Source organism: Oryx dammah, unplaced genomic scaffold (genome assembly GCF_014754425.2).
Source record: "Oryx dammah isolate SB20612 unplaced genomic scaffold, SCBI_Odam_1.1 HiC_scaffold_27, whole genome shotgun sequence".
In the NCBI taxonomy this organism is placed as follows: domain Eukaryota; kingdom Metazoa; phylum Chordata; class Mammalia; order Artiodactyla; family Bovidae; genus Oryx; species Oryx dammah.
The window spans coordinates 65,626,220-65,650,519 of NW_024070211.1; the positions used below are offsets into that span (position 1 = coordinate 65,626,220).

General features: G+C 39.1%; 1 pseudogene; it reads left to right on the forward strand.

Moving 5' to 3' along the window:
- The first annotated feature begins 23,266 nt into the window (after positions 1 to 23,266).
- On the forward strand, positions 23,267 to 23,936 carry LOC120854125 (annotated as a pseudogene).
- Positions 23,937 to 24,300: the final 364 nt, after the last annotated feature.

Sequence of the window (24,300 nt, forward strand, 5' to 3'; positions counted from 1 at the left end):
ACTAGAAAATTCTATGAGCATAGGACCACTACCACACTTCATTTTTTTGTGAAGTGATTCATCATATCAATATTGTGTGGAATACTATCATGATGGTGGGTAAGACATTATATCAATCCATAGAGGATATATGTGGAAGAAGCACCACATGCCAGAAGTGTAAATATATATCCAGAGTAAATATAGTTAGAATAAGTGCTGTCTCTTCCATGATGAAGACAGGCTAATCAACCCATCTCCAGGTACTTGTATGATTATCCTGGGAAAGGTGTCATATCAGATACTCAGTGTTGGTCTTTGCTGCAGGTAAAAGAGCACTTAGAAGTGGCTGTATCCAGATTGTCCTTGATGAATGGAAGTCCACGTTACTGAGCCTCTACTTAACCTCCATTCCTTCCAGCATGTCCACTTTGTGGCCATCAGGCCATGAGAGGAATAGCTGAGCAAAGATACCGACTATTATCCATAGAAGGGGTCGTTCTATCCACTTCATTATTAAAATCTTTCTTCACCAAGGTCACACTTTGGTGAGCATTCACAAAGGACAGAAATGTCTTCTCATTATTTGCCCATTCAAAGAAGTCTATCCACAGGCCTCTTCCTCAGACTCGCTTGTCATCAATTTCTAATCATATCCCTTCCAAGTCCCTGATTATTCATCCAAACTATTGGCTGAAGCCCATAAGTCCTCATGGACTTGTACCTTTGGTCATCTCTCCTTCCTATGAACAATCAGTTGCATTAATCAAAGTTCTACCTTTCTTTTTATCCCTGTCTTTCAGAAATATTCCAGAAATGAGCTTGTTGAGCTGTCCATTTTCAGGTAATGCCTAGGGAAGAGGTAGAATCATTTATTACCTAAGCCAGAGTTTTCTTTTCCTCAATCAGCTGGTCATAGGAAACACTCCATGAGGTCAAAGGTGCAGGCTGAAGTAGAGAATGTTGCAGGAGTTGTAATCACTTTCATTTGGAGCGTTTCTTCATGGAACTCACTTGTGCCTTTCAGACCTGCTTGAGTCTGATATCTTATATACCACTTCCATTTGGTAATAATATGCTCCTGTGCTTGATCAATTTATAGTTTAGTGGGTTAGTTCATAATGGGCAGCTCAGGTCACGTGGTAATCTGATGATCTGTGATTAAGTAACTATTCAGTCTCCTATATCCCAGGAGAAAGTTAAAAGCTGCTTCTCAGAAAGAGAATAGTTAGTCAGAGAAGAGTTGAACTTTACCACAAAATCCTGAAAGTCTGTGCTGTGATTCACCTAAAGGGACCAGCCAAAGTCTCTAGACAGCATTTCTAATTGCAGCTGATGCTTCAAGCCCTGTGGGGTCTGCTAGATTAAGTGCCAGAGGAATTTGTATGGCAGACTTCTTCTGTTCTAGACTCTACTCAAAGTTAATAACTTTTGAGATTACTCAGTATATGGGCTGGAGAAGTACACCCAAATGAGGAATATGTTGCCTTAAAAATCTGGAGGCCCACTGGCACTGTGCCTCTTTTTTGGCTGTAGAATGGGCCAGATGCAATAACTCATCCTTCTTCTTAGACGGATATTTTAACATGCCCTCCCACCCTTGGACCCCATCAGCTCCACTGAGGTAAATTTTTGTTAGATTTATTTCCTACCCTCTGACATCCAAATGTCTTAACAATGTGTATAGAATAGTTGCTACTTCCGGCTTGTGCTCAGTTGCTCAGTTGTGTCTGACTCTTTGCAACCCTATGGACAACAGAAGAGCCTACCAGCTTCCTCTGGCGGGGACTTACTAGGATTTTCTAGGCAAGAATACTGGAGTGGGTTCCCATTTCCTTCTCCAGGGGATCTTCCCTACTCAGGAATCAAACCCATGTCTCCCGCAGCTCCTGAATTAGCAGGCGGATACTTTACCACTGAGCCATCCTTCCTGCTCAGTGGGTTCTATTGGCATGATATCTCAATGTAATGAACCAGCATGATGTCTTGTGAATGTGAAATGTGACCGAGGTCCCTATGGACTAAATCATGACATAGAACTGGAGAGTTGATAGACCACAGAAGTAGGACAGTGAGAGGGTATTGTTGGCCTTGCCACCTGAAAGCAAACTACTTTTGGCTATCTTTGCTAGTAGGTTTTAAGAAAAAAAAAAGTGTTTGCCAGATCAATAGCTCCATAGCAAGTACCAGGGGGTGTGTTAATTTTCTCAAGCAATGAAACTACATCTGGAACATCAGTTGTAATTGGCATAACCATCTGATTAAGTTGATAATAATCCACTGTCATTCTCCAAGATCTGTTTTCTGCACAGGCCAAATAGGAGATGTGAAAGGGAATGTGGCTGAAATCAACACTCTGCACCTTTCAAGTCATGAATGGTGACAATAATTTCTCCAATTCTCCCAGGAATGCAGTATTGCACTTGCTTAGTATTGTAGGTAGAGATAGTTCTGGTGGCTTCCACTTGGCCTTTCCTACTATAATAGCCCTCACTCCACAGGTTGTGGAACCAACCTGGAGATTCTGACAGTTATGAGTTTATAAATATACATATTCCTATTGAGTATTCCAGGTCTGGGGAAATAAGCACAGGATGGATTCAGAGACCTCCAGGGCCTACTCTGATGTACCTGAGATAAATCTCTGTTGGTCACCTGATCTTTATAAGGCCCTATGCTGGTGGGCTACAGTGATACTTTGAGTCTCCAGGAATTAGTTCATAGCCAGTGTCCAGGAAGTCCTCAAAAGACCTGATTATTTCCCTTCCCCAGTGCACAGCCTCCCTGGTATATGGCCATAGATCCCGTTGAGGTAGGCTGGGAAAAAGTTTAATAACATAAGTTTTTGGTACTGTATTGGAAGAAGCACAAGCTGGAATCAAGATTGCCGGGAGAATTATCAATAACTTCAGATATGCAGATGACACCACCCTTACGGCACAAAGTGAAGAGGAACTAAAAAGCCTCTTGATGAAAGTGAAAGAGGAGAGTGAAAAAGCTGGCTTAAAGCTCAACATTCAGGAAATGAAGATCATGGCATCTGGTCCCATCACTTCATGGGAAATAGATGGGGAAACAGTGGAAATAGTGTCAGACTTTATTTTGGGGGGCTCCAAAATCACTGCAAATGGTGATTGCAGCCATGAAATTAAAAGACGCTTACTCCTTGGAAGAAAAGTTATGACCAACCTAGATAGCATATTCAAAAGCAGAGACATTACTTTGCCAACAAAGGTCTGTCTTAGTCAAGGCTATGGTTTTTCCAGTGGTCATGTATGGATGTGAGATTTGGACTGTGAAGAAAGCTGAGAGCCAAAGAATTGATGCTTTTGAACTGTGGTGTTGGAGAAGACTCAAGGAGATCCAGCCAGTCCATTCTAAAGGAGATCAGTCCTGGGTATTCTTTGGCAGGAATGATGCTAAAGCTGAAACTCCAGTACTTTGGCCACCTCATGCGAAGGGTTAACTCATTGGAAAAGACTCTGATGCTGGGAGGGATTGGGGGCAGGAGGAGAAGAGGACGACAGAGGATGAGATGGCTGGATGGCATCTCTGACTCAAAGGACGTGAATCTGAGTGAACTCTGGGAGTTGGTGATGGACAGGGAGGCCTGGCATGCTGCAATTCATGGGGTTGCAAAGAGTCGGACACCACTGAGCGACTGAACTGAACTGAATTGAAGGAAGTTGTGTGCAAAAGGCTTAGGGGAATGTAGGGAGGCTATTTTACAACTCAAAATTGAACCTCCAGTTTGATGTTGAAAGTCTTCACCCTTTCCTACCTCTGGGATTTTTTTCCTAAAGTATCTTCATCTCGTGTCCCAGGCATTTTCCATGATGTCAGGACTTCTCTGCCCTGTCTCTTCTTGCACCTTTTGACTTCTTTTAGTTTCTCAGTTCTAGGGACTCTTACCACCCTTCACTCAGGCTACCCAGGCATCTTCAGGCATTCCTATTTCATTATACCTGCCAACTTTTCGTTTTGCTTCCTTCCTCTGCTTGTGGCGGTCTTAAAAACAAAAGCCAAAAACTTGCTAGAGCGTCTTTAGCAAACTCAAGGCCATAGATCCTTTCTGGGCACCCTCTTCACTCATTTCCTTGGCATGTACATTCTGGTGTGCTACCCTGCATGGTTGCATTCTCTCAACCATCATGCTGCACATTCTTTAATTTATTTTTTTCATGTTTCTTGACCTAAGCTGAGTCTTTTAACTTCAAGGCGGGAAGTCAAGTGTCAAATGTGGCCTTTCCCAAGTCTTGCTTACAGAAAGCACAGCAATCCCCTGAAGTGACTGGCAATGCTGTTTTGGGGCCAAATGCAGACAGCAGCTGCAGATGGTGCTATGGAGAGATAGTGTGCATAAGGCACCTCCCGCCAACCCTGGACGTTCAGGCCCAGCCAGGCCACCAGACTCCTGGCTCCTAGTCAGGACCCCAGGCTTCTCCCATGAAGGCTGTGTGGGATTGCATCCAGATACCTTAGGAGACTGTCTGGCAACCTGTTCTCCCAGCATGAAATGCCTCCCTTCCCTGGCCTTGGAGACAGCCTGGAACTGAGGGAAGAATGTTTGACAGAATGAAGGTCTCAGGGTCTGTCTGAATCTCACAGTCTCCAGTAGAACCTTGCTTTTCTTAAGCTTTTTAGGTGTAGAAGTCCAGCTTCTGCCACTAATTCTGTGGATCTTGATTCTTTTACTTTGCTCTCAGAAGATCAGCCTCACAAGAGTCACTTGTGGAGCATGTTTGTGGCTTTAATTGTTCAGCATCAATCACCTGCTTCTTCTGGGAATAACACTTCAAAGTTCCTTCATCTGTACCTGGCTCAGTCCATGTAGGTCTGGTGTGACACCTGATTCCGGATAAAGAGAACATTACTCATAATGGACCAGCCAGTACTTTGCATTCCTTCAGTCACAGGGACTGGTTCAGGGATGAGCATGTGACTCAGGTCTGACCAATCAGTGTAATTTCATTGCTGTCATCAGAGTTATTTCAGTATTGAACAAATGATTCAAATTCTTCCAGTGAGAGTGAGTTCTGCAGCACAGTTCAGTTCAGTTCAGTTCAGTCACTCAGTCGTGTCTGACTCTTTGCGACCCCAGGAACTGCAGCACACCAGGCCTCCCTGTCCATCATCAACTCCCAGAGTTCACTCAGACTCACATCCATCGAGTCAGAGATGCCATCCAGCCATCTCATCCTTTGTTGTCCCCTTTTCCTCCTGCCCCCAATCCCTCCCAGCATCAGAGTCTTTTCCAGTGAGTCAGTTCTTCCCATCAGGTGGCCAAAGTATTGGAGTTTCAGCTTCAACATCAGTGCTTCCAATGAATATTTAGGACTGATTTCCTTTAGGATGGACTGGTTGGATCTCCTTGCAGTCCAAGGGACTCTCAAGAGTCTTCTCCAACACCACAGCTCAAAAGCATCCATTCTTTGGCGCTCAGCTTTCTTCACAGTCCAACTCTCACATCCATACATGACTGCTGGAAAAACAATAGCCTTGACTAGACAGACCTTTGTTAGCAAAGTAATGTCTCTGCTTTTTAATAAGCTATCTAGGTTGGTCATAACTTTCCTTCCAAGGAGTAAGTGTCTTTTAATTTCATGGCTGCAGTCACCATCTGCAGTGATTTTGGAGCCCCCAAAAATAAAGTCTGCAACTGTTTCCACTGTTTCCCCATCTATTTCCCATGATTGTATGCCAGCAAATTTGGAAAACTCAGCAGTGGCCACAGTACTAGAAAAGGTCAGTTTTCATTCCAATCCCAAAGAAAGGCAATGCCAGAGAATGCTCAAACTACCTCACAATTGCACTCATCTCACCCACTAGTAAAGTAATGCTCAAAATTCTCCAAGCCAGGCTTCAGCAATACATGAACTGTGAACTTCCAGATGTTCAAGCTGGTGTTAGAAAAGGCAGAGGAACCAGAACAAATTGCCAACATCCGCTGGATCATGGAAAAAGCCAGAGAGTTCCAGAAAAACATCTATTTCTGCTTTATTGACTATGTCTGCAGCTTACAATGTAGCAATTTGAGGTGGGGGTGGGGCTGGGGAATGCTCAATTTTCAGCTGAATTTAAAATGGGGAAGAAGGAAGACTAGAGTTGTTTGAACCATTTGCAACTAACTGGTCCTTGAGAATAAAACCAACATGGTGAGCACAGCTGAGAGAGACTGGGTCCTGATGACATAATTTTATTTCTGGCATCAAACACTATCTGAAGTTATTTATACTCTTGAATTTTCTTTCCTATTACATAATACAAAATGTTTTTCATACTTCAGCAATTTGATTCTGACTTAAGTCTTAATATGCCCTCCATGTCACTTTCAAGTGTAAACTTGATGTATTCAACCTCATTTGAGGCTAGATGATAAATGTTCTGTTTGTAACTCAGGCTAAGATTCTGGATATTGAATTTAGTCAAGAAAGTGAAATTGCCAGGTTCAAGGGTCTGCAAAATTTCACTTTCAGTATTTATTGTGAAAAACTTGAATGGTACCTACTCAAGCGTTTTGTCCATTTTTTTTAAATTGGCTTACCTGTATTTTTTAATTAATACATGGAAGTGGTTTATTCTGATTATTAATTATTTGTCAGATATGTGTTTGCAAATTTCTTTTTTATAGCTTCTCTTTTACAGTCTCAATGATAACTTTTGATGAACAAAAAATTCTTAATTTTACCAAAGTCCAATTTATCAGTGTTTACCCTTATATGTGGGACTTCCCTGGTGGCTCAGTGATAAAGAATCTGCCTGTCGATGCAGAAGATGCAGGTTCAACCCCTCGGTAGGGAAGATCCCCTGGAAGAGGAAGTGGTAACCTATTTCAGTATTCTGGATGTCTGGCACAACTTTAGTTAAATTTATTCCTAAGTATTTGATGATTTTGATGCTATTGTATATGTTTGTATTTTAAATTTTTATTTCCTAATTATTTCTGCTGTTATTTTTGTTTGTTGCTTAGTTGCTGAGTTGTGTCTGACTCTTTTGTGACCCTATGGACTCTAGTCCTGCTAGGCTTCTCTGTCCAAGGAATTTCCCAGGCAAGAATACTGGAGTTGGTTGCCATTTCCTTCTCCAGGGGAATCTTCCCAATTGAGGGAACAAACCCATGTCTTCATGCATTTCACACTGAACCACCTGAGCACCAGGAATTATTTCTGCTAGTACAGAGTAACATTGATGTAATTAATATTTTGACTCTACAGCCAAAAATATTTTTGAAATCACATATGAATTCTAATACTTTATATGTATATGCTTTGGGCTGTTTAAAAATTTATTTATTTTTTAATTGAAGGATAATTGCTTTACAGAATTTTGTTGTTTTCTATTAAACATCAACATGAATCAGTCATAGGTGTACATATGTCTGCTTTGGGATCTTTAACACACAAAAATACACCATCTGAAAATACAGTGAGTTTTATTTATTCCTCTCTAATATTTATTTATTTTCTTAACCTATTATACTAGTAAGGCCTTTCAGTACAATACTGAATATAAAGGTAATAGCAGACATCCTTAACCTCAGTCCTATTCTCAGACAGAAAGTTCGTTATTTTAACACTATGGAAGATGTTTGATATACTCTAGTGGAGTACATTCTATTCAGTTCAGTTCAGTTCAGTCACTCAGTCGTGTCCGACTCTTTGCCACCCCATGAATCGCAGCACACCAGGCCTCCCTGTCCATCACCAACTCCCGGAGTTCACTCAGACTCGTGTCCATCGAGTCAGTGATACCATCCAGCCATCTCATCCTCTGTCGTCCCCTTCTCCTCCTGCCCCCAATCTCTCCCAGCATCAGAGTCTTTTCCAATGAGCCAACCTTTCACATGAGGTGGCCAAATTACTGGAGTTTCAGCTTTAGCATCATTCCTTCCAAAGAAATCCCAGGGTTGATATCCTTCAGAATGGACTGGTTGGATCTCCTTGCAGTCCAAGGGACTCTCAAGAGTCTTCTCCAACACCACAGTTCAAAAGCATCAATTCTTCGGCGCTCAGCCTTCCTCACAGTCCAACTCTCACATCTATACATGACCACAGGAAAAACCATAGCCTTGACTAGATGGACCTTAGTCAGCAAAGTAATGTCTCTGCTTTTGAATATGCTATCTAGGTTGGCCATAACTTTTCTTCCAAGGAGTAAGCGTCTTTTAATTTCATGGCTGCAGTCACCATCTGCAGTGATTTTGGAGCCCCCCAAAATAAAGTCTGCCACTGTTTCCACTGTTTCCCCATCTATTTCCCATGAAATGATGGGACGGATGCCATGATCTTCGTTTTCTGAATGTTGAGCTTTAAGCCAACTTTTTCACTCTCCTCTTTCACTTTCATTGAGAGGCTTTTTAGTTCCTCTTCACTTTCTGCCATGAGGGTGGTGTCATCTGCATATCTGAGGTTATTGATATTTCTAAAGTGTATTTTCTCTTTTTTTCTTTCTTCTTGTTAAATCATGAATGAATGGGTGTTGAAAGTTATTAAATGCTCTTTCTGTCTTTATTGAGGTGATCATATAATTATTCTCCTTTATTTTTTAATATGGTAAATTACATAGATTTTTTAAATGTTAAATCAAGTTGGCATTCTTGATAAATTATCTTTTGGTATAGATTTAATTGGTTGGATTAATTGGTAGATTTAATTGGTTAATATTTTTCTTGTTATTTGTGAATCTATGTTAATGATGGATACTGGTCCTGGTCTATATTTTGTTTAATGTAATGTTCTTTTCAGGTTTAGTATTACAATTGTGCAGGATTCATAAAATGAGTTTGAAATGTTCCATCTTTTGCTATGCTCTAGAAGAGTTTAGGTAAAACTGGTATTATTTTTTTCCTTTAATGTTTGGAGTAATTCAATAGTATAGTTATCTGGGCATGGAATTATTTTTGGTCATAGTTTTATATTGCAGATTCATTTTCTTTAATAAATAAGAATTATCTAGATTGTTCTATTTTTTGTTGTGTACATTTGAAAACTGTGACCAGGGAATTTGTTCATTTTATTTTCTAAATTTTCAAATTTATAGGCAAATAAAAATTATAAAATTTTTAATATCTGTTGACTGTATAATAATATCCCCTTTTTCATTTCTGATATTTAGTCTTCTCTCTCTCAGTCACTTTGCTAGGGGTTTATCAGTTAATCATTTTAATTTGACTTTATTGATGCTCTTTATTGTATGTTGGCTTTTAATTTTATTGATTTCTGCTCTTCTTCTTTGTTTTAGTTTCTCTGGATTTAAGTAAAATAACTTTCTTGAGATGGAGAGTAGATTGTTGCTTCTTATCCTCTTTTGCTAACATATGCACTTAAGGCTACAAATTTCCCTTTAAGCACTGTCTCAGCTTTATCCTCCAACACTGATATGTCATTTTTTGATTCAGACGCATTTCACACTATTTTCTAATATATATTGTGATTTATTCTTTGGTCCATGGGTTATTTAAAAGCATACTGCTTCATTTAAAAACATCTGGAGAGAGAACAAGATGGCAGAGGAATAGGAGGATGTGGAGTACATCTCTCTCCATGAATACATCAGGAATACACCTTCAGACACAGAAGTGCATGCAGAACACCAGCTGAGAGCAGACAGGAATACCTGACTGGAGGAAAAGAATATACCAAATCATGCAGCACTTGGTAGGAGGAAGGAACTAAGGGGAAAAACAGGAGTGTTAGTAGGGCTGGACCTGCCCTTGGCAGGTGGGAGAACTGAAGCAGGTGTCCGATCCCCACATCAGGGCAATTGTCTGAGTCAAAAGAGAGACATTTAAGACTGAGAGTGAAACAGCTAATCTGTGGCAGCCTAAATGGAATGAGAATCAGACAGTCCTTGCCACAGCCATACATACCCCAGACAGGGACGCAGGTTCCCTGGAAGGCTCAGAAGCTGGGAGCCTGAGTTTAGGGATTGTGGAGCAATCCCAGGACGAGGGCTGCTGTTGACTGTGGAGAGACAGATGGAGGGGATGTGAGGGAGGAGATTGTGGTGGGAAATGCCTGTGGAGGAAAGCCAAGCAGCCATGGAAGCAAGGAGATACTGCTGAGTCACGCATAGGGGGTGGAGCCATCACCATAGAATCTCTGTCACTACAAGCCAGCATTGAAAGCTGAACAATAGAGAGGCTGGCCCATCAAATGCCCGATGCACTAAATTACAGAGTAGGACCCCAGCCAGGGATGCCCCTCTATGTGCCTGACACGCCGAACAACAAAGAAGGACCCCAGGCAAGGGAGCCCTCTAAGTGCTTGAATGGGCAGAACTATGGAGAAAGACTGCTCAAAGAGGCCTTCTGATAGCCAGTTACAGATACTTGAAAAAAGACTCCGATAGGGCCATAATTCCTGTGGTGGAGGCAGTCTGTGTCCCTGCACACTTGGTGCTGCCAGAGTCCCCACAAGCCAAGCAGCTGTGCCACCTTCATGCTCAACCCTCACTGCGGCAGAGCTGCCACATGCAAAAAAAAAAAAAAAATCTTGCATCTATGCTTGCAGGATCATTTTAGTCATGTCCAACTTTTGAGACCCTGTAGACTTCAGAAAGAGATGGGAATACCAGACCACCTGACCTGCCTCTTGAGAAATCTGTATGCAGGTCAGGAAGCAACAGTTAGAACTGGACATGGAACAACAGACTGGTTCCAAATGGGAAAAGGAGTACGTCAAGGCTGTATATTGTCACCCTGCTTATTTAACTTATATGCAGAGTAGTACATCATGAGAAATGCTGGACTGGAAGAAACACAAGCTGGAATCAAGATTGCTGGGAGAAATATCAATAACCTCAGATATGCAGATAACACCACCCTTATGGCAGAAAGTGAAGAGAAGCTAAAAAACCTCTTGATGAAAGTGAAAGAGGAGAGTGAAAAAGTTGGCTTAAAGCTCAACATTCAGAAAACGAAGATCATGGCATCCGGTCCCATCACTTCATGGGAAATAGATGGGGAAACCGTGGAAACAGTGGCTGACTTTATTTTGGGGGGGCTCCAAAATCACTGCCGATGGTGATTGTAGTCATGAAATTAAAAGACGCTTACTCCTTGGAAGGAAAGTTATGATCAACCTAGGTAGCATATTGAAAAGCAGAGACATTACTTTGCTAACAAAGGTCCGTCTAGTCAAAGCTATGGTTTATCCAGTGGTCACGTATGAATGTGAGAGTTGGACTATAGAGAAAGCTGAGCGCCGAAGAATTGATGCTTTTGAACTGTGGTGTTGGAGAAGACTCTTGAGAGTCCCTTGGACAGCAAGGAGATCCAACCAGTCCATCCTAAAGGAGATCAGTCCTGGGTGTTCATTGATGTTCAAGCTGAAACTCCAATACTTTGGCCACCTCATGCAAAGAGCTGACCCATTTGAAAAGACCCTGATGTTGGGGAAGATAGAGGGCAGGAGGAGAAGGGAATGACAGAGGATGAGATGGTTGGATAGCATCACCGATTCAATGGACATGGGTTTGGGTGAACTCCGGGAGTTGGTGATGGACAGGGAGGCCTGGGGTGCTGCAGTTCATAGGGTTGCAAAGAGTCGGACATGACTGAGCGACTGAACTGAACTGAACAAAAGAAAATGCACTTGTTCTGATAGCTGTGGACATTGGAGGCAAGAAAACACAGGAGTAGGACCAGATTAGAATTTTAGCTGCCTCCACAGCAGGTCCAGAGATCAGCACAATGTTGGAGAGCATTCTAGGGAGGTAAGGTGGACTGTGACTCTCAGCAAGGGAAATGACTCTGACAGCAGTGACTCAAGAAAAACATTTATTCTTCTTCTGTTTTGACTTGTTCTGTGTATTCTCTGGGATTAAAAAAAATTTTTTTCCTATCCCCCCGCTCTCCATTGTAGTTGTCTTTTTATTGGCACTATGAAATCTAATTAAGCTTTTGAGCTTTTTTTTTTTTTTTTTCTCTCAGTCTCATTTTTTTGTGTTGTTATTATAAACCTCTGCTTCTACGTTGGGCTTTGGCAGTTCTGTGGTATTTTCCTTTCATTTTCTCTGTTCTTTTTTTTTATAATTTTAATTTTTTAAACCTATTACTATTGTTTCTATATTTATTCCTTTGTTTGCTTTTCCTACTGTTCTTTTCCACTTTCAGCTAATAGTTAATGTATATAAATCGTCTTTCATTTCAGTTCAGTTCAGTCACTTAGTCGTGTCTGACTCTTTGCGACCCCATGAATTGCAGCACGCCAGGCCTCCCTGTCCATCACCATCTCCTGGAGTTTGCTCAGACTCATGTCCATCGAATCCATGATGCCATCCAGCCATCTCATCCTCTGTCGTCTCCTTCTCTCCTGCCCCCAATCTCTCCCAGTATCAGAATCTTTTCCAATGAGTCAACTCTTCACATGAGGTGGCCAAATTACTGGAGTTTCAGCTTCAGCATTATTCCTTCCAAAGAAATCCAAGGGCTGATCTCCTTCAGAATGGACTGGTTGGATCTCCTTGCAGTCCAAGGGACTCTCAAAAGTCTTCTCCAACACCACAGTTCAAAAGCATCAATTCTTCGGCGCTCAGCCTTCTTCACAGTCCAACTCTCACATCCATACATGACCACAGGAAAAACCATAGCCTAGACGGACCTTAGTCGGCAAAGTAATGTCTCTGCTTTTGAATATGCTATCTAGGTTGGCCATAACTTTTCTTCCAAGGAGTAGCATCTTTTAATTTCATGGCTGCAGTCACCATCTGCAGTGACTTTGGAGCCCAAAACAATAAAGTCTGACACTGTTTCCACTGTTCCCGCATCTATTTCCCATGAAGTGATGGGACCGGATGCCATGATCTTCGTTTTCTGAATGTTGAGCTTTAGGCCAACTTTTTCGATCTCCTCTTTCACTTTCATCAAGAGGCTTTTTAGTTCCTCTTCACTTTTTGCCATGAGGGTGGTGTCATCTGCATATCTGAGGTTATTGATACTTCTGGCAATCTTGATTCCAGCTTGTGCTTCCTCCAGCCCAGCATTTCTCATGATGTACTACTCTGCATATAAGTTAAATAAGTAGGGTGACAATATACAGCCTTGACGTACTCCTTTTCCCATTTGGAACCAGTCTGTTGTTCCATGTCCAGTTCTGTTGCTTCCTGACCTGCATACAGATTTCTCAAGAGGCAGGTCAGGTGGTCTGGTATTCCCATCTCTTTCAGAATTTTCCACAGTTTATTGTGATCCACACAGTCAAAGGCTTTGGCATAGTCAATAAAGCAGAAATAGATGTTTTCTGGAACTCTCTTGCTTTTTCCATACCTCTATTTAACTTTTCATATCCTTTTTTTCTTTTCTTTCAACATATTTGTTAGTTTTATTTTCATTGCTTTATTCCCCAATCGGCACCTTGCTTTAGTTTTATTTTCCAGTTTGTGCTTTAGTTAGTTTTGTTCTTAAATGGTAGATATAATTTTTGGTTTCCTTTGATCGCTGGGTCAATCTATGGAGCTTTATTTTTGATGGACTGTTTTGATTTTGCTTATGGGTATATATGTATTTATGTATATTCAGTCACACTTTTTATTGTTGTTATAAACCTCTGCCTCTATGTTGAGCTTTTACAGTTCTATGGAATATTCCTTTCTTTCTTCTTCCTTTTCTTTTCTCTTTTTTTAAATAATTGTAATTTTTTAAAACCTACTGTAGTTTTTATTCCTTTGTTTGCCTTTCTTTCTGTTCTTTTCCCCTTGCAGTTAATCTTTAATGTATATAAATCTTCTTCATATGCCTCCATTTAACTTTGCATATCAATTCTTTCTTTCTTTTCCTCTCAACATATTTTTTAGTTTTGTTTTCATTGCTTTATTCCTCACTTGGCACCTACTTTAGTTTTATTTCCAGTCTGTGCTTTAGTTAGTTTTGTTCTTAACTGGTAAATATAATTTTTCCTTTCCTTTATTCACTGGGTCAATCTACTATACTTTATTTTCATTGGATTGTTTTGATTTTGCTCATGGCTGTATGTGTATATGTATATATTCCATTATTTTAATTATTATTTGTCTGATTTTGTAACAGCCATTTGGGGTTTAGCTTTGGTTTCTTGTTTTTGGTTTTAACCTCACTTAATGCTATAACAAACCATTTGTGGAATCTGTGTTCCTGACCAGGGATCAAGTCCAGAGCTTTTGGAGTGGGAAAACGGACTCCAAGACCCTAGACTACCAGAGAACTAACCCTAGGGAGTATCAAATAGTGAGAACTCACACAAAGGAAACCACTTGAATACAAGACCTGGCATCACTTAACAACCAGTAGCACCCCGTGCAGGATGTCTCATCTAAACAACAAACAAAACAAAAATACAAACCCAATCATCAGCAGACAGGATTACCAACTCACTCAGCTTTGGCTATCAGAGGAAAAACAAACAAAAACTCAGCACAGATCTACTCTATAGGAAGCTTACACAAACCACTGGACTTAGGAGGGCAGGAAACCAAAAGGGAAAAAAAAATCAACCTTGAAGACTGGGAAAAGGAGACTTCAATCACAGTAAGTTTTTTTTTTTTTTAATTATGAAAAGGCAGAAAAATACTACACAAATGAAGGAACAAAGTAGAAACACAGAAGTCCAAATAATGAAGATGAAATAGGCAAACTACCTGAAAAAGAATTCAGAATATTGAGAGTAAAGATGATCAAAACCCCTGAAAACAAAATGGAGAAAATTCAAAAATCAATTAACAAAGACACAGAAGAATTAAAGAATAAACAGACAAACAACACAATTACTGATATTAAAAATACTGTAGAAGGAATCAATAGCAGAATATCTGAAGCAGAAGAACAAATAAGTGGGCTGAAAGATAAAGTGGTGGAAATAACTTCTGAAGACTAGAATAAAGTAAAAAGAATGAAAAGAACTGAGGATAGTCTCAGAGACCTCTGGGACAATATAAAACACACCAACATTCGAATTATAGGGTAGCAGAAGAAGTGAAAAAGAAAGGGTATGAGAAAATTTTTGAAAAGACTATAGTTGAAAATTACCTCAACATGGAAAAGGAAATAATCAAGTCCAAGAAGCACAAAGAGTCCCATACAGGATAAACCCAAGGAAAAACCTGCCAAGACAAATACTAATCAAACTAACAAAGACTAAATACAAAGAAAGAATATTAGAAGCAGTAAAGGAGAAGCAACAAGTAACATGCAAGGGAAACCCCATACGCTTAACAGCTGATCTTTCAGCAGGCCAGAAGAGAATGGCAGGATATATTCAAAGTGCTGAAGGGAAAAATCTTCAATCAAGATTACTGTACCTGGCAAGGATCTCATTCAAAATTGATGGAGAAATCAAAAGCTTTTCAGACAAACAAAAGTTAAGAAAATTCAGTACCACCAAAACAGCTTTACAAAAAAAGGTTAAAGGGAATTATATACTCAAGAAATACAAGAGAAGAAAAAAGATCTATAAAATCAACCCCAAATAATTAAGAAAATGGCAATAGGAACGTATATATCAATAATTGCTTTAAATGTAAATGGACTAAATGCTCCAACCAAAAGGCACAGACTGGCTGAATGGATACAAAATCAAGACCCATATATATGCTGTCTACAAGAAACCCACTTTAGACCTCAAGACACATATAGACTGAAAGTAAGAGGATGGAAAAATATATTCCATGCAAATGGGAACCAAAAAAATCTGGAGTAGCAATCCTCATATCAGACAAAACAGGCATTAAAATAAAGAATATTACAAGAGATAAGGAAGGACACTACTTAATGATTAAAGGATCAACCCAAGAGGAAGACATAGCAATTGTAAATATCTATGCATCCAACATAGGAGCATCTCAATACATAAGACAAACACTAACAGACATAAAAGGAGAAACTGACAGTAACACAGTAATAGTAGGAGACTTTAACACCCCACTCACACCAATGGACTGATCATCAAAACAGAAAATTAATAAGGAAACACAAGTCTTAAAATATACATTAGATGAGATGGATCTCATTGATATCTTCAGGACACTCCATCCAAATGCAGAAGAATACATTGTCTTCTCAAGTGCACATGGAACATTCTCCAGATAGACCACATTTTGGGTCACAAATCAAACCTCAGTAAATTTAAGAAAATTGAAGTCATGTCAAGCATCTTCTTTGACCACTCCACTATGAAACTAGATATTAGTTACAAGGAAATAAAAATGCAAGAAATGCAAATACATGGAGATGAACAACATGTTTCTAAATAACCAACAGGTTACTGAAGAAATCAAAGGGAAATTTAAAAATTTCTAGAGACAAATGACAATGAAAACTCAAACCTATAACATAAAACTCAAACCATAACAACTCAAAACCTATGGGATGCAGCAAAAGCAGTTCTAAGAGGGCAGTTTATAGCAATACAATCCTACCTCAAGAAATAAGAAAAACATCAAAGAGACAACCTAACTTTACACCCAAAACAACTGGACAAAGAAGAACAAACCTTCCCCCACCCCAAATTAGTAGAAGGAAAGAAATCGTAAAGATACAAGCAGAAATAAATGAAAAAGAAATGAAAGAAACAATAGTTAAGATTAATAAAACTGAAAGCTAATTCCTTGAGAAGATAAGCAAAATTGACAAACTTTTAGCCAGACTCATCAGGAAAAGAAGAGAGAAGAATCAAATCAACAAAATTAGAAATGAAAAAGGAGAGGTTACAGACACTGCAGAAATACAAAGGATTATAAGAGACTATTATGAACAATTATATGGCAATAAAATGGATAACCTGGAAGAAATTGACAGATTCTTAGAAAAGTTCAATCTTCCCAGACTGAACCAGGAATAATAGAAATTATGAACAACCCAATTACAAACACTGAAATTGACTCTGTGTTCAAAAATATCACAAAAAACAAAAGCCCAGGACCAGACAGCTTCACAGGAGAGTTCTATCAAACATTTAGACAAGAGCTAATGCCTATCCTTCTAAAACTCTTTTTAAAAATTACAGAGGAAGGAACACTCCCAAACTCATTCTACAAGGCCACCATCACCCTGATACCAAAACCAGACAAAGACAACACACAAAAAAGAAAACTACATGCAAATATCACTGATGAACATAGATGCAAAAATCCTCAACAAAATTTTAGCAAACAGAATTCAGCAACACATCAAAAAGCTCATACACCATGATCAAGTTGGTTTTATTCCAGGAATGCAAGGATTCTTCAATATATGCAAATCAATCCATGTGATACACCATATTAACAAATTGAAAGATAAAAACCATATGATAATATCAATAGGTGCAGAAAAGCCTTTGACAAAATTTAGCACCCATTTATGATTAAAGCTCTTCAAAAAATGGGCATAGAAGGAACCTACCTCAAAATAGTAAAGACCCTATGTGATAAGCCTACAGCAAACATTATTCTCAATGGTGAAAAACTGAAAGCATTCCCCCTAAGATCAGAAAGAAGACAATGGTGTCCACTTTTACCACTATTATTCAACATAGTTGTGGAAGCCCTAGCTATAGCAATAAGAGAAGAAAAAGAAATAAAAGGAATCCAGGTCAGTAAAGGAGAAGTAAATCTCTCACTGTTTGCAGATGACATGATACTGTACATAGAAAACCCTAAGGATAGTATCAGAAAATTACTAGATCTAATCAGTGAATCTAGCAAAGTCGCATGATACAAAATCAATGCACAGAAATCACTTGCATTTCTATATACTACAATGAAAAATCAGAAAAAGAAATTCAGGAATTGATCTCATTCCTCACTGCAACAAAAAGAAATAAATATCTAGGAATAAACTTACAAACAAAAGAACTATACACAGAAAATTATAAGACACTAATGAAAGAAATCAAAGATGACATAAACATATGGAGAGAGACTCCATGTTCCTGGGTAGGAAGAATCAATATAGTGAGAATGCCTATACTACCAAACACAATCTACCTATTCAAAGTGATCCCTTTCAAATTACCAATGGAATTTTTCACAGAATCAGAACAAAAATTTCATAGTTCATATGGAAACACAAAAGACCCTGAATAGCCAATGCAGTCTTGAGAAACAAGAATGGAGCTGGAGGAATCAACCTTCCTGACTTCAGATTATACTACAAAGCTGTGGTCATCAAGACAGTATGGTACTGGCACAAAAGCAGAAATATAGACAAATGGAACAAGATAAAAAGCCCAGAAATAAACCCAAGCACCTATGGGTGTCTTATTTTTTACAGAGGAGGCAAGAACATATAATGGGGCAAAGACAGCTTCTTCAATAAATGGTGCTCGAAAAATTGGACAGCTGCATGTAAAAGAATGAAATTTGAACACTTCCTAACACCATACAGAAAGATAAACTCAAAATGGATTAAAGACCTAAATGTAAGACCAGAAACTATAAAACTCTTAGAGGAAAACATAGGCAGAACACTCCATGACATAAATCAAAGCAAGATCCTCTATGACCCACCTAATAGAGCAATGGAAATTTTAAAAAAGTAAACAAGTAGGATCTGTTTTAAACTTAGAAGCTTTTGTGCAGCAAAGGAAAGTACAAGCAAGGTGAAAAGACAACCCTCAGAATGGGAGAAAATAATAGTAAATGAAACAACTGACAGAGGATTAATTTCCAAAATATACAAGCAGCTCAATATCAGTAAAACAAACAACCCAATGAAAAGGTGGGGAAAAGACCTAAAGAGATATTTCTCCAAAGAAGACATACAGATGGCTAACAAACATGTGAAAAGAATGTCTTTCATTATTAGAGAAATGCAAATCAAAACTACAATGAGATATCACCTCTCATTGGTCAGAATGGCCATCATCAAAAAGTTTACAAACAATAAATGCTGTTTGTAATCAGCATTTGTAACATTTGTAAACAGCATTTGTAAGCATTTGTAACATTTGTAAACATGTATAGAGAGTGTCCAGAAAAGGGAACTCTTGCATTGCTGGTGGGAATGTAAATTCATATAGCCGCTATGGAATGTAGTATGGAGATTCCTTAAAAAACTAGGAATAAAACCATCATATGACCCAGCAATCCCACTCCTAGCCATATACCCTGAGGAAACCAAAATTGAAAGAGACACATGTATACCATTGTTCCTTGCAGCACTATTTACAATAGCTAGAACATGGAAGCAACCTAGATGTCCATTGACAGGTGAATGGATAAAGAAGTTGTGGTACATATACACAATGGAATATTACTTGGCCATAAAAAGGAGCACATTTGAGTCAGTTCTAAGGAGGTGGATGAACCTAGAGCCTACTATACAGAGTGAAGTTAGTCAGAAAGTGTAAGATAAATATCATATTCTAACACACATATATATAAAGAATCTAGGAAAAAGGTACTGAGTAATTTATTTACAGGGCAGCAGTGGAGAAGCATACATAAAAGAATAGACAAATGGACATGGGGAGAGGAGAGGAGAGGGTGAGATGTATGGAAAGAGTAACATGGAAACTTGCATTGCCATATGTAAAATGGATAGCCAGTGGGAATTTTCTGTATGGCTCAGGAAACTCAAACATGGGCTCTGTATCAACCTAGCAAGATGGGATGGGAAGGGAGATGGGAAGGAGATTCAAAAGGGAGAGGATTTATGGATACCTATGGCTGATTCATGTTGAGGTTTGACAGAAAACAAAATTCTGTAAAGTAGTTATCCTTCAATAAAAATAAATAAATTTTAAAAAATCTGAGAGTTTTAAGTTATTTTTAATATAAAATTTTTTATTTTAATTGGAGGTTAATTACTTTACAATATTGTATTGGTTTTGCCATACATCAACATGTATCCACCACAGGTATACATGTGTTCCCCATCCTGGACCCCTCTCCCTCCTCCCTCCCTGTACCATCTCTCTGGGTCGTCCCAGTGCACCAGCCCCAAGCATCCAGTATCACTATCTTTTGTCTCCGAATTCATCCTTAGATTCACTGTCATAAAATATACTCTGTGATTGCAGCCTTTTACTATTTGGTGATATTTTCTTTGGTGTTACTCGTTCACTTGTGTCCAACTCTCTGAAACTCTATAAGCTGTAGCCCACCAGGCTCCTTGGTCCATGGATGTCTCCAGGACTGAAGTGGGTTGCCATTCCCCCCTCCAGGGGATCTTCCCGACCCAAGAAATGAACCCGGGTCTCCCGCTTTGCAGGCAGACTCTTTACCATCTGAGCCACCAGGGTGTATTGTCAATTTTGGTAGATCCTTTGCATACGCTTAAAAAGAATGTTTATTCACCAGTTGTTAGGTGTAATGTTCTACATATGTTATTGGAATTTATCCTGCTTGGTATTTTCTGATCTTCCTGGACCTGTGTTTTGGCTGTCTGACATTAACTTGAGGAAATCTCAGTCATTATTGTTTCAAGTATTTCCTCTGTTCCTTTCTCTCTTTTTTCTCGTTCTGGTATTCCCATTATGGGTATATCACATCACACCTTTTATAGTTGTCTCACAGTCCTTGGGTATTCTCTTCTCTTCTGTTTTTTTTTTTTTCCATCCCAGTCTTTGTTCTCTGCTTTTCCAGTTTCGAAGTTTCTATTGACACATTGTCAAGCTCTTTCCTCAGCCTTGTCTAGCTTACTAGTAAGCCCATCAAAGGCATTCTTCATTCCAGTTAGTGTTTGGGGGTTTTTGTTTAGTTATAGTATTTTTATCTCTAGCATTTCTGTTTGGTTCTTAGGATTCTTAGAAGAATTCTTAGGCTCTTCTTCCATCTCTCTGTTTACATTACCCATCTTTTGCTGCATGCTTCTTTCTACTTTAGCATATTAATAATAATTGTTTTAAATTTCCAGTCTGATAATTTCAAAATTTCTTCATGTCTTGTTCTGATGCTTGCTCTGTCTCTTCACATTGTATTTTTTGCCTTTTTGTATATCTTATATATTTTTTTCTTAATAGCCTAACATTATGTACCAGGTAAAAGAAACTGTTATAAACAGGCCTTTAATAATGTGGTGGTGAGGTGTTGGGGAAGAGGAAGAACTCTGTAGCCTATGATGAGGTCTCAGTATTTTACCTGTGAATTTCTACACTTCACCAGTATTCAGGTTTTTTTTTTTTCTCACTGCTAAGTGGGACAGGATGACTGAAGTGGGTTCAGGTTGTGTATTTCCCTTCTCCTATGTGAAATACTAGTGCTGACTGAATTGGGTATTTTCTTTCCCCCGGGTCACGTGAGTTCTGATACTACCCTAGCAGGTTGATCTCTGGTTAACTAGTTTCCCCTGAGAGCAGGATTTGTTAAGATGAACACAGTACCTGAACATATTCATACTGATTCCCTACCGTTACTGGAAGCACACTGGGATTTTTCTCTGATATTTCCTTTGAGGACCTAGTCAAATTCCTGGAGGTAACACTTACAAGAGTTTGGGGGAACCCCTATAATTTGGTTCCCCTGGAGTTTTTAACTCTCAGAGTTGTCCACACTGAGCCTTCAATAGTTTGCCGAATATAGTTTAGGTTTTTCTACCCTGGTACTGGTTACATTGGTTTTTGCTTGTCAGTTTCTGCTCTGGTAAGCCTTGAATCCCAGTATTTACCTCTCTGTCTCTCCAGTCTTGGGGGCAATGGTTTGACCTGTGTTCTCCCCTCCCTTATAGATCTAAGAAGATTTGTTAATATATCAGTCTGTTCAGTTTTTTATTTGTTAGGATGAAGTAGTGACTTCTAGGCTCTGTCTTTGAAAAACTGGAAGTCAATATATTGTTAGGTATTTTGGTTTATTCTGCATTTTGAACCATCAGTATACCTTTATTGATATTTTGCTATTTTTAAAAAATATATGTTAATGTCTCTAGCAGAGATAGTGGATTTATCTATTTCTCCTTTCCATTTTGTCAATTTTTTGCTTTATATATTCTAAAGCAATGTTATTAGATGCATCCATATTTAGAACTGTAGTTCATTTAGTTGATTTTACCCTTTAATCATTGTGAAATATCCCTCTGTATCTCTATTAATATTTCTTGCATTCAAGTCTACTTTATCTCATATAATATAGCCCTATCTAAGACAATCTAAAATATATTTCACAGTTGGATATATATATATATATATAAATTGAGATGTTATTGTAGCTATTATAACATTCATCCTTAAATCTACCTTTAATTGTGTCTTTTATTTTTCTTGTACAATATAGGAACCTTAAAATACTTTAACTTCATTTACCCTCCCACATTGTGGTTTGTCTTATTGATAGTGTGTATTTCAATTCTATAGAAATTTTAATCCCCGTGACACACTATTATTATTTTAAAGCTAATATTACTTATTGCTGTTTAGTTGCTCTCATATCCAGCTTCTTGCAACCCCATGGATTGCAGCATACCAGGCTTCCCTGTCCCTCACTATCTCCCAGAGTCTGCTCAAACTCATGTCCATTCAGTCTATGATGCCATCCAACCATCTCATTCTCTGTCACTCTCTTCTCCTCCTGCCCTCAATCTTTCCCAGCAGGGTCTTTTCCAATTAATCAGCTCTTGGCATCAGGTGGCCAAAGTATTGGAGCTTCAGCATCAGTCCTTGCAATGGGTGTTCAGGGTTGGTTTCCTTCTGGATTGACTGGTTTGATCACCTTGCTGTCCAAGGGACTCTCAAGAGCCTTCTCCAGCACCACAATTTGAAAATATTGGTTCTTCAGCGTGCAGCTTTCCTCATGGTCCAACTCTCAGATCCATACATGACTAATGGAAAAACCTTAGCTTTGACTAGATGGACCTTTGTGGGCAAAGTGATGTCTCTGCTTTTTAATGAGTGTCTAGGTTTGTCATAGATTTTCTTCCAAGGAGCAAGCATCTCTTAATTTTATGGCTGTAGTCACTGTCTGCAGTAATCTTGGAGACCAAGAAAGTAAAGACTCATTGTTTTCATTTTTTCCACATCTGTTTGCCACATTTATTTAACAAGATCCCTCCTCTTCAATGGGTTCTGAGATCAAGGGTTTTCTCCTTAACACTGTAACTTTGTGGAAATTTGTCTCACTTTTATTAATAACTTTCCAGTATTTACTTGGCTTATCAATAGGTAACTTAAATGTTGACAAATGACCTGAGAGGAAATTGTGAACAAAATGCCAACCTCGTGGTATTAGTTTACTAGGATTGCTATATTAAGGTACCACAAACTGGTTGCTTAACCAATAGAAATTTATTATCTGACATCTCTGGCTAGAAGTCTAAAATTAAGCTATTGACAGGACCATTCTCCCCCGTGAAGATGCTACAAAAGAATAAGGTTTAGGAGGGTTTGTAACACCTGAGGTTGTCATGACTACCAATCCCAAGGACCCTGTGGCCACCTTGGCTGCTGAGCCTGTGATGCTGTTGCTTGTGGATCGTTTCTTTACTCACTGATACAAAGCAGGCCAAGGGAATGGCATTTGCAGAGATGTGGAGAAACAGCAGGATGTCAAAGGAAAACCCTATGAGGACCACTGTATACTATAGCACTCTAACCGAACACATGTCATCATGTTGGCACAGTCTCATTCAAAGTGGAAAAAACAATTAAAAGAATTTTTTAATCAAATCAGTACCAACTGCAAGAGTACTGGAGTGGGGTGCTATTGCCTTCTCCAAGTACCAACTGTAGCAGCCTTCAGAACAAAGTCTCTGAGAAATTTAAGCAGGGGACACAGTTTCTCACAGAACTTGCACCTCTGTGTAAGATTTACTGCTCAGGTGGAGAAGAATATATCATATCTAACTGTGTTAGAGGATGGTTGATGGAAGTGAATGTAAACATTTTCCATAAACCATCTATTCTTCAAGAGAAGCCATCCACCGAAGGCTACATTGCAGTTGTGCTGCCCAAATTTGAAGAAATAAAAGTAAAACAGGAGGGTTACTGACCCAAGAAGAATGTGAAGAAATTATAGTGAAATGCATGAAAGCCACAGCAGCTACCTCATTAGGGGTGAGGACTGAGATGGAGTAAAAAGCAACATGGCATCCTTTCCTTACCTGGCCTACTAGTCAGTAGACTAAAGAAGAACGTGCACTGGTGAAGTATATTTCACACCTGGTCATCCACAGGGAGGCCTGACCTAGCTTTCCTTCTTTGTCTTGCATAACAAGCCTTGATTCTGTTTTATCTTCAGCCTCCCAGATCTGCCTGCCCATGTACTCATTCTCTTCTCCTCTTACTTTTCTCTTTCTAACAATTGGCAAGGAAGACATGTTTTTCTGTTTAAAAACCAACAAACAAAGCATTTTGAAGAAAATTTGAAAAGACAGCAAAATAAGAATAATTTTCCCGTCATCCTGTCTCTTAGCTTCTGGCAGTTCCTTGGCTTGTAGGA